The sequence below is a fragment of the Diuraphis noxia genome, unplaced genomic scaffold (assembly GCF_037042655.1).
Source record: "Diuraphis noxia isolate RWA-SAM2 unplaced genomic scaffold, SU_Dnox_SAM2 contig0002, whole genome shotgun sequence".
Lineage (NCBI taxonomy): Eukaryota > Metazoa > Arthropoda > Insecta > Hemiptera > Aphididae > Diuraphis > Diuraphis noxia.
In genome coordinates this window covers 67,275,575-67,288,520 of record NW_028301712.1, presented here as the reverse complement: position 1 = coordinate 67,288,520, position 12,946 = coordinate 67,275,575, and the positions used below count along the sequence as shown (strand labels likewise).

General features: G+C 28.1%; 1 long non-coding RNA gene across 1 annotated transcript; it reads left to right on the top strand.

The window, feature by feature from the left end:
- The first annotated feature begins 491 nt into the window (after positions 1-491).
- Positions 492-5,985, top strand: LOC149058831 (uncharacterized). Its single transcript, XR_016190490.1, has 2 exons — positions 492-668; positions 4,986-5,985. It is a non-coding gene; the product is annotated as an uncharacterized LOC149058831 (long non-coding RNA).
- The last annotated feature ends 6,961 nt before the right edge of the window (positions 5,986-12,946 follow it).

Genomic DNA, 12,946 nt, shown 5'->3' with positions numbered 1-12,946 from the left:
CGATGTCAAGTATAGATATAGTCGATACAGATACTTATTTTGAACTACATTTAAAATATGTATATTTGAATACTCAGCAAAAAATGTATTTGAGAATGAATAAAAATACTTTTAATAAGTGTCTAATTAAAATATTTTTTTAATTCGACTATACATTAAGAAATTTCAGAAACCAGAATTTTACTACAATATGCATAATTTAAATTTTAAACACAAAAACGATGTGAACATGTTTAAAAACACTCTGTATAATAGTTATAATGTGTCGTACCTGTAAATACTCGTACCTATATGGCTATATCTATGTATTGTTATATATATATTTTGTTAACGTGTACCTAATTATTGTTCGCACGAAAAGATAAATGATAATACCACACGAACACAATAACAAGTGCTATGGATAATGAACATATTAAAATCTATAAAAGTATATTTATTATATATTCTGTCTTATATAATAAAATGCACTTCGTTGCCCGTTAAATGTACTAAATTTATATAGCTCAAACATTATTCAATTAGTTATTTAATAATCAGTGTATGGTGTTCAAAACTTATCTTAACTTTTTCGTTACATGGAATAATTTATTCTGATTTGCAGAAGTGTAATATTATCAGGTAGGCAATCTACCTGCGGTAGATTGCGGACCTGGTGCTGTTTGTACGTAAGTGTATGATTTAACTCTAAAGTATTAAAGTTATACCAATTTTCCATTTTTACTTAATTCCACTTACGGTGAATTAATATAATTCATAAATACAAAATCCTTTTTTGTGTTACCTACTATTAATTTTATTTTATCATATTTATTACAGGCTGCTTTTAGATAATATGTCGATCCTAGGTTACCCATCATGTATTGTATAGAAGTTTCTGTAATATCTTTTAAAACTAATTAAGTTTTACAACGTCGTTGTAACATTATTATATACATTATGGTGTTATATAAGCCAAAAAGATAAATTTATATTGACATATTTTATTCATCTCAATACCTCTTTATAAACAGTATTTTCGGTACTGCCTTTTGTGGCTAAAATAATCAAACTACTGGTAGAGCTAACTCTAACTAACTAACTCATTTAATAATAATAATAATAATTATTATTATTATCTGTAATAATAAAGTGATAAATGTGTCAATACATAAATCAGGTTGTTATAGCAACCAATAATAAACAAAATTTCCATCGTAAATCTCAAAATCCCCGTTTGAGCAACCCTTTAAAATGTGAATTTTGAAAAATCTCTCCTTATTGCACGGTGGAAATATGAGAAGAACCTATATTCCAAATTTCAAGTCCGTACGTTGCGTAGGTTCGAGATACAGCAGCGATCAGTCAATCAGTGGTATTTGGATTTTATATATTATATAGATTGTATTATACAATAGCGACTGAATTAAACGACAATACGTATATTTTGAAAAGAAAACCTTCCTATACCGTAAATACAGATTCATTCAATTTTTTTTTTAGTTTTTCGTCATATTATATCTTACTTGATTACGTTATTAAGTTGATAACTTGATTTTATTTTTATTGTTTCTTTTCTTTTGTTTTTCATATCGTTAGCATCAGCTCATTACGGCGTGCCAAAAATCAAATGGCTAGTTGGAAAAATTACTTAGTAAATTTTTTTAAATTTAAATATACATTTTAATTTTAATTACAATTTACTTGTATAAGCGAGCAGTGTTTGTTTAAAATAAAATAATTTTTCCATTAAATTGTCAAATAAACGCCCAATTTGCAAAAAATGGACACGGAATTTGCAATGTGTTTCTCAATTTTATCTTGTGCGAATTGGCACATTAATTAATTGGCACATAACGAAAACTAAAAAAAGCGGGTATGTCGCACTGCTGTACAGTAGGTTACAAGTGGATTACTGTAATGGATGGAATTAAATTTGAATCCACAATGATATTATATCATTGTATACGAAAAATGATTCTGAGCGGAGCTGGTTTATCTGTCTAGGATATATTATAGATAATTCAAAATGTCCATATCATGGATTTAAAAATAATTTTTTTTATTTATTTCTAGTTTAAAATAATTTGCGAATTTTCGTGATTTTTACGTATGCTGTCAAAATTCAAACTTTAATGCTTATAAAAAAAAAATTGTGACTATATATTTATTTTATTTTTCAAACTGCTCAAAACAAATCAAAATATTTTGAAACTATTTTCAAATATAGAAAACGACTATATAAACATTCAGTGAAAATTTCAAGTATCTGCGGTCGTTTGTTTTAGAGTTAAATCAAAAACTAAAATTGATTTTGTCGAAAACTGATTGTGCGTAAATTTCCCGTTTTTTCTTAATTTTTAGTTTGTGTATCCCGATTATTAAGAAAAATATTCAGAATTTTTTACTTTTGATCATTCAAAGTACCAACTAGATTCACTTTCTGATCAAACGAGGTACTGAAGTCGAAAATCGAAGTACTTTTACTGCTCCAAATCGTGGTGACAGACAAAAAAAAACACACACACATCATTGTAAAATCAATACATTCATCAATCCGTTCAGAACCTAAAAGGTAATGTGTGTAAAAAATGTTTTCAAAATAATTTGGTTAAAAAATAAGTTTAACATAGGAAAGATTTTGGATTATATTTTCAATATAGATTTGTGAACTTAATTTTATAAGCCATATTATTTTGTGTTTAAAACAAGATTATATGATAAGCAACTGTATGTTTCAACATTTTTAAACACGAAGTATCTCGTTTTGGCCTTTTGAAATAATAAATAAACCAAATTTCTACGAAAATAATAACTTAAAATGCAAAGATTAAAACATTTAATCTAATTCAAAAGAAAAAAGTAAAAAGATCATATTATATTCCGAGTAGATTTTGGATTTGAACTATTATTAAAAATCATTTAGTCGTACAACCATCAAAATTCAATCGAATAATTTATAATTAGTAGCTGGTAATTGAAACCTTAATTTGAATGAAGAATTAAATAATATACTCTCTACTCTAGATTGTTAACTGAAAAACTCATTAATTAAGGCAATATAATTTGATAAGAGTTGTTAATAATAATAGAAATATATTAATATATATAAATTGTACTATACCTGCACTTATTTTATATTGTTAACAATGAGTATTATTGTGTGGGTATTTACTATTTTATTAGTTTTTGATTTAATCAAAGTGTATTATTTATATTTGTATCGTCGTCATAAAATTAAATAATTTATTCGTTAATTATATTCATTAATAAATGAATAGCTGTCCTATTAATTTTAATATCCGTAATTTAATATACTAGTTGTCGTTTGTTGGACACACCAGAATATTTGAGTTCATTAACCGAATGAGTCAATAACGTGAAAAGTCTGAGAGTATAAAGATATAGATAATATACATTATGCTTATTAAAATAATTAATTTAATTTAACAATTTTCTAATAAATATTTAATATAAGATATGCATTTATTTATTGATGTTTTTCAAATACATGTATTGTCATTCATAAACAAATAAACAATAATAAAAATGGAAAACATTACATTTGTAATGATTTTAAATTATGCAAAAAAAAAATATTTTCAAAAAATGTTAGCTTTTCTGATGTAACGAGTCGAAAATATATAATTAACATTGATTAAATACTGTATATTTCATCAATGGTATTAATCGTTAAATTAAATAAGAAAAATTATGAAAATGAACTCAAAATGTGGTAATATTATGTATAACTTTAAAGAAATACTGTAATGAGGCTAATAGATAAATTTGTTCTTTATATATGTGTACATTTTGTCCCTGATGCAATCTTAAATCTTGAATCCAATGGGCCAATGAGCCATTATACCCATTATATATATATATATATATATATATATATATATATATATATATAGTATGTAATATACTTTTATACTTTAATTTTAATTTTAGAACTTCCTCTCCAAACTATTACAATTAAACGGTTAAGATAATAACAAACATAGGGAATACAATAGGTTTTATACAATCGTATAAATACGGAAAGTAATAAATCGGTAATGAGGCATAATGATATAATAATGAATGTGGTAATGATACCAGATAAGAAAAAAAAGATTCAATATTAGTGTGTATATTATGTAACAGCAAAAATGAGTAGATGTAGATACCATAATAAAATTATTATATTTGTTTATTAATATAGCGGAAAGGAAGGTATTTGTAATGGTGGTTAAATCGGAGAGGAATTTTGAGAGAGCTAAATTCAAATTCGAATTTTGCGGATTAGTATTCAGTTCAGCACCAGAAGTAACAGCAGCATAAGACGGGATGGATTGGGAAGGGTCGATGAGAAGGGACTCGGGGATTAAGTTTTTTTTATATGTGTGGTGTTTTTGTGGGAGTTGGAAGACTTGATTTTGTGGTGATTTAGAATGGTTTGGTAGAACCGGCATCCGTTGAAACTGGACGTATGATCCTCGGAACAGTGGACGCATTTGGTTGGACTGGAGAGATGCTTGGTACAGATATTTAACTCATGAGCCTCGCTACATTTGACACAAGGTGATGGGTGATGGCAGTAACTTTGTGTTTGACCATAGTTTTGAAAATTGAAACATTGCGGTGGGCCGTGTGTCGTTTTGTTTGATTTTTCAATTACTACATTTGTATTTAGTATTGAAGTGATTTTGTAGATATGTTTGTTATTTTCGTTGAGGTTGAGGTCAACAAAAAATATTGGTAGAGGACGTTTGGGAGGATTCCGATAAAATCGGAATTGTCAATTTTTGTGAGTTCCTTTAATTAAAAAAAACCCATAGACTTGTCAAGCGGCCATTAAGAAGTAATTTTGAATCTGAGGTTAAAAATAATCAAATCTGATTTATTCTGATAATAAAATTTTCTTCTGCCAAATCTTAATTTTCTACCATAATTTACACAATTTACTTTACTGGTACCTACATACAAATTGAATTTTGATATTTTTCTCCATTTGTTTTTAGATATTTAAGTATTTGATGCGAAGTGAATCCGGTCGGTAATATCCTGATGAAGTATCCAAGCAGAATCAAGCCACTGATAAAAACCAATACAGCCCGATTGCCTTTTATAGAATGACCGTCAAGTCATTTTTGGTCACTTGATATTCGGATCCATGGTTGTCCTATAATATACATTGTACACAGTGAACGTTTAGTTCACTTATTTTATTGATACTATGGTAGTTTTTATACTATCGTTATTATTTTAGATCGTTATTAGAAGATATATATATATATATCATCAAAATGTGTTATTACATTATTCAATCACTATCAAATCGTAACCGTTTACGTGATATCTGTAAGACTGCGATATCTCTCGTCTAATTTCGGATTAGTGGTTGTCCTGTACACATTTAAATCTCTAAAACACCTAAATCACTGTGCACCTTCCAGAACTGCCGCGTTTCCCGGACTTTGTTTTTGCGCATCCACGTGATCCACGTTTTCTTTACGTTCATAACCGCTCTGATGGTCTAAACACAACAATTCGGACCCACGGCAGTCGAAGCTGTCTGACAAACCAACCAGCCGAGCTCATCACCTCAAGGCACCAGTCGTAATATTTTTTCTCCCCTTTTCCCCCTTTTAAAAAATAAATGCCGTCTATTAATGTTTTTATTTCCTAAACTATGTATGGGTCAGCCGACATGGTCAGATGACATCCCTGCACCGGGAGGTTTCCTTCCACGCCGCCACACCTGTGTTGCAGACTTTTATCGAAGCTTCGGTCACCTGCCCGTGGTCCGTGCTGTGAGCTAAACGCCAACTTAATACACGTAGCCTAGACGCCCAGTGGAGCGGTGATTGGTGTGGGTGATGTTGTGTCGATCACACGCTGACCTGGTTTCTTCCCTCATTTCATTAATATTTTGCATTTGACATGTGCCATTTTTATATTATTATTATTATTATACGCTATTCTGTTCCGTATAAATATAATCACATGATTATTTTGAAATTTATTCTATTTTTATTATTTCCAATATGTTTTTTTCTTCCCATTTTATAATAATTTTTTTGTTTTTCATTAACCACTGTGTGTACAAAAAACTTATAAGTTCCATCGTCTTGACTCTAGGGTCAACACGCGATGCGGCTTATAGGTCATGTGGTCAGTGTTTCCCTGGCCACATGGGTAGAAAGTAAGTCCCCAAAAAGAACAAAATCTTCACAAAATTCACGAGCTCGTGCAGCGTGACGCATTATGCTGGTTTAAATATAGGGACATATATAATATAGGGAATATATTTAAACGTTCGGTGATAATATGGTACAAGAAGATTAAATTAATAAGATATTATACATATAATATGATGAAAGTGGGATTTATAAATTTAAAATGAGACGATGAGCTGTATACCGTCTCGTTGCACTCATTACCTGTATTATAATATATTATATGTATACATGTATATAATACTATAAATTATTACAATATATTATACTACACACATGATGTAGAATCTATGTGTTTGTTTGTATTTTCGGGATAAACACCGAAACTGCTTATTCAATCGTTGTACAGTTTTTTTTTTTAAATAAAGAGGAAATCGCAGACAAGGTTTTAGGTATAAATTTAGTCCAATAAATTTAATAAATAATTAGTTATTATTAATTAAAATGAACGTATAAATTGTATACCTATACAATATTATTATATTGTTATAATAATAATTGTTGTTATAAACATCATTGTAGTGCAGCAATAAAAATGTTAGTATGGAATTGGTTATTTAATAAGTTATATAAGTTTTCTAGAAAATATGTTCTAAAAATAGAAAATTATAAAAAAATATATTATTATATTATTATAATAATAATAGTGCGTGATTTCGTTCATGAGTCGGTAAAGTTGAATACGGTGTTAGTATATTTTTTCTTCGCCTGGAATACTTATTGTGTACAGCGTACAGGTTACGTAGTCATGCCAAAAGCAAAAGTTTCATTATCAAAAAGAACTTCAGATGCTAGAAGAGTTCAAAATGCGAGGTTGCGAGAGACTGCTGAACAACGACAGAATCGATTATCGAAAACGGCTCGGCATAATTCAACCGTTCGTGCACTAAAGGATTTTGTTCAAACTGAACTCCGATTACTACAAGAAAATACAAAACTATTATCAAGATTAATTCCATACGAGTTGAGACCTAAAATAATGTTGATAAAATTATGTTTAGAAGAATAAATACTTGTTTTAGGTATTATAGATATAAATTATTACCATTTAATATTGAAGAAACTAAATTCTCTTCTGTTTAACTAGTAACTTCAGCAAATTTTAAAAAACTTTCATCAATATTTATATATTTTCCAGTACCAACTGAGTATCTAATACAATAATAATTGTAAGTTGCTCCTATACATCGGTAGTTTAATCAACTAATAATAATAATAACGTGTAGTTCGTATGATACAATAAATAATTAGAACTATGCAAACTTTTTAGTTTTTGATATAGGCAATCATTACAAGTCATAATTAACCATAGTTAATAACTTATATAATATAATATTAAACTGTACTTTTGTCCATCCGGTTCGCAAAGTAAACAAATACAACGTAATAATAACATACAGGTATACACGTGAATGAAACTAAAAACGCGGGTACTTAATAATAATGTTATATTAAATATATTCTTTGTAATAAAAAATACATAGTGACCTCTGAAGAACAGTGCGTATTTAAGTGTCTATCAAGTCACCGGAAATCCGAATCGATAATATTCATAATGAAAATATTACTAAATATTTTTTATCAAAAGGCACCCGCCATAGGTGGGCACTGTATACAGTTGGAAGGAGTTTTTGCATGTGCGTGTGTACAAAGCCAAAAAAGATTACGCAATACTGACTCGATATTATGTTACAATCATTAAATCACACCTTTCGAGTCTGCCGAACTATGTACGTGTTGTTATATATTGTATAATATTATATACTATAAATATATACAATTTTATGTTTGATCAATACTAGCCATCGGATCATCGTAATTTGCGTAGAGTTTAATTTTTCGCAAAAGAGGGTAAGATGCAGGTGGTGAATGAGGGGGAGTAGAAATAGGAGGAGGCTAACACAATAGGGTGAACTAAATTTGTGATTTATTGAGTTTTATAATATTATACAGGTAAGGTAATGGAAATCTGCCACTTTTCATTGATTTTTACTTTTACATAGGTACAAGTCAGGTTTAAAAAAGTATTGAATACAATAATTACTATGGTAAAACTTTACATTTATTTTAGAAACGCTTTGAATATCGTTATTATTACATTATGACTTGATTAGGTATTATAAATAATAATAACACAAGTACCTATATACGTTGAGTAATAAAATAATAAACTGAATAATATAATGTGGAACATGTGGATATAATATATGTTCTATAAACATAAAATATATATTAAATAAGGAATATATTAGATATTAGTTAATACATTTTATAATTTGAGGACGACATTTTTTTCCTTTTGAAGTGGTCGAAACCACGTGGGTGACGTTAACCAATTTTCATGCAATTTGTTCTTTTGCAATTAATAAATTATGTATAAGCACATTTCATTGATATGTCTACCAAACGACTAACGATGAATGATTTTTTTAATCTTTTGATTGAGATTGAGATTGAGATAAATTAATTAATTGAAATTACTTTTATTTAAGAAAACGACGACATAGTTAATTTTGTTTTGCTCATATGACAGTCAGCGGTGTTGTTGGTGATGAATGTAACTAAAAATATTTTAATTTTTGTTTTATATTATTGGTTACCATCCTAAATTCATAACCCCCCCCCTCCCCCCCCAAAAAAAAAGAAAAGAAAAGAAAGAAAAGATCTACCACGACGCATGGGTATCTAAAACCCTAGTTCACTACACAACTGCTTCTGGCTAACAATTAGACATCGATGGTGGCTCGTTTGAAACTTAAAAAATGTTGTTTAAGCTTTTACAAAAATTCGAGAAATTTTTTTTTTTAAACAGTTATGTACTCATGTATGTGCATTATTTTACATTCTTCGTCGCAGTAATTATGTGCTACGATGTGTATATAATTGTATAGACCGTGTCACAACGAGTTGTGTTTCCAGGAATTGTGGTTATTTTTTGATGTCATAGCGTCGCATATCATCATTATATCGATAGGATTTCGTATCGGATGCACGCGATTTATAATGTTTACACACGTATCACGTGGTACGCATCACGTGCAAATTGATGATATTGAATTTTTTTTTAATGGCTTTTCGGGTGAATCCATCTGTTTTTGCTAGTCATAAATAATATCATAATGATATTATACAATTATTTATCATGGGACACATGATATTATTATATAATTGATTCTTTGAGTTTTCCTCTGATGTTCAATTGACTATGCGGTACTATAAAGTTCAAAAATATATCGAAACGATAATCGTTGGCATAATATATAACATATTAATATCGTGCCGTATTGTAAAACAATAACTATAAAACTACATAATTATATTATATTATGGTATGTATACACAATAAATGATGATTTATAACGTAAATTATCCGATATATTCGACGAACGCGCATTATTGAAAAGATAATAATGTTTTTTCTTAAACACACTTATTGCGCATGTATATATAATTATAATTACTGTGAGATTAATATCAATAATATAACTTAATAGGTAGGTTTAAAACGTTTCGAAATTTAAGAAGTCCGCTGGGCTTGTTATTTTATTATCTCACTATTATAATTATTATGCAGCCCTCACGGCCGTTTGGCAAGCCTGAGAGTTTTTTAATTAGAGGAACTCGTAAAAACTGAAATTTTCAATAAACACCTTATCTAACTTGTATACAATAACAGTTTATATGATTTGTTATTATTGGTTTTTAAACGTCATAACGTCAAACGTTTATGAGCTATGGTACAATATTGTAAGAAGAAAAATGTATGTAGAAGAATGATAACAAGAAGTATCTTTATAATGATAATTCAAATTGCCAATTTTGTGTCTTTGTATATAAAAATTGTTAAAAAGTATATGAACAGAAAATGATTTAAATTTAAATATAAATTCTTGGATATTTTTAAAATATTCTATAAAATACAAAATTATTTATTTACAATAATAATATATTATTAATATTGCATGTGATCATCTGTGAAATTAAACATTTATACCAATGGCCAATATATTGATTCTAATAAATATTTCAATTAAAATATTTTGAATGTATTAACTTAATAATTTCGATGGTATTCTAATCAGCAAGTTTTTTAGAAGTCAAATTACCAACTATCAGAAATAAAAATACCATTTTAAAAAGGGGACAAGTAGGTAATCGCTCTGCTGTACAATAGGTGTCGAACATACATCGTCATTGAGTAATGAGTAACGCACTTTGATGTTAAATTTGATAAAATCATCGCATAAGAAAAACAATTCTGAACGATAACGGTCGTCACTTCGTCAGCCTATATTACCGAGTTGGTATATTTATTTTTATAATGAACGGTTTGAATAGATTTAAATAGGTAGGTACGTGGTTATAAATAGACGAAAACTTAATATTAATCTAAATTTTTGAAAATGCCATTGTGTATATAAGGTATAATAATATTCCTAAATATTCTAGGAATAATATGTTTGAATTATAACTAAATTTAACCTAATTCACATCGTTTTTAAACTTTATTGTAAAAATCCCTTATGTATATAACTATTTAATCTAATTATAAGCTAATTACCATGATGTTGACGATGTAACAATAAATAAATATTTATATATATATTGTGATTGATAATAATAATATTTATATTACACCTCCAAATAACGGACGGAATTTTGGGAACGGTGAAATGTGTACTCACTGTATTTCCCCTCCTAATAGCGGACACCTTCAAATAGCGGACGACATTTAAGCGACCGATAGTGTCCGGTATTTAGAGGTTTCACTGTATAATAATTGTAATCGTTTGATATTTGATTGTAAACTAATTTTAGGTTTATGCTTTTTTTAACATTTTAAAAGATAGTATAAGCACTTTATCGTAATCGTTAAGCTTTAATAGTTTATACTTGAAGCTAATAAAAAAAAAAGGTATGGAATGTGACTCATAGGTATATCCATGCTGGTTCGAGGATTGACTTCAAAACGTTCTTTTGTATAATAACGAGTGTAAAATCAACATATAAATAATTAACTACTTACATCGTTATTATGACCAAACTTGGTGATTTATGTTTTTTATCAACTATGTATTTATAATTTATAATTCATGTTTACCGATTACTTAATATAAGTGAAAAATATTACAATTGTATAAACAAGTCAGATCTGACAGTATAAACATTGCGATTATTTCTTAAATTGAGTTATACCTACACAAAAAGTACCTATCTTTTATGATTTAACATATGGAAATAGATTAAGATGGTCAAATACTTAATATGTTATTAAGTATTACGGCACGGTAGACAATTTATATTCATGAGATACGACTTAATTATATAAAGAATAAATTAGTCTCATTGACTATTTTATTGCTGGTATATGATTAAGATGAGTTGAAAATGTTAGATTACTAGACTTGTTGTTTAGGAATTCATAATATTCGAGAAATAATCTATTCACCTACTATAACTTTACATAGCCTTATAGGTGAACAGAGGTTAATAGGTACCTACTGCAGTCTGCAATGTTATCAATACATTAAGTGGATATCAAATGACAATATGACAATTTAGAAACAAGAAGTGCCAGATTAAAATCAAGTATAGCCCTAGGCACATTATTATTTTAAAGTTCATTATAGAAAAAAACATTATTTTTAAAAATTCTCTTCCAGCGGCCCCTGTTCTATATATCCCTATATATCCCTAGGCATGGGCCAACTTCGCCTAATTGTTAATCCGGCACTGATAATATTTATGTCTTGTAAGCACTAGCTATTAATACGTAGGTAATTTTCTTTCATAGAATTTTATGTATTTAGATTATTATTTTTTATTCTGATAATAATATGCTTCCTATTTCTTCTTCTTTTCCTTCGCTTTCTCTCCCAACTTTTTAGGGTCGTCTACCCTGGTCCTAAATTTTCACATACTACGATCCTCAACATCCTCTTCACAAACACCAGTCATTCTCATATCGCCATCTATAACTTCAAACCATCTCTTTTTTGGTCTTCCTCTTCCCCCTTTTCCAAGCACACTCATGTTGGGTACACACGAATTGCGTACCAAAACAGGTAGACGAACCTTTTTGAACGAATTGCGCCCCGGATGCAATTCGTGTTAGTTTTTCATCTACTGTTAATTATTGTAAGTGGTTCCTAAAATGATATTGTCATAATAAAGATATGCCAATATATATATATATTAAAATATAAATATAAAAATAATTAAATTTAATTGTAAAAATATAATAATGTCATAATAATATAAATTATAAGTCATAATTAATCACATACCATATGTATTTATGAAAAAATTAAATTTGAACAGTAAAAATATAATACTAAATACTATCATAAACATAAAACATATGTATACATTATAAGTCATAAGTCATAAACAATCACATATATAAATTTTATAAAAAAAAATTATAATATATAATAATATCATTTTCTGTATTTATATTTATTGGATAATATATTAACATGGTCTTTAATTGTAATTTCATTATTGTTTAATTTTATTTTCTATAAATAGCATTCTTTGTCTTACTTTTCTGGGTACTCGTTGTTTTTCTAGACTACTTATTATTATTCTAGTATCAGTTTGCATATTTTTTAAAACTTCTATAAATTTATATATGTTTGGATGAGGGGAATCAAAACATTTTTTAAATTTAGAATGAAAAGATTAGCACGCATTAGTTGTTCTTTGAGAGTTAGAACTTTTTTCTGCCCATAACTCCGAAA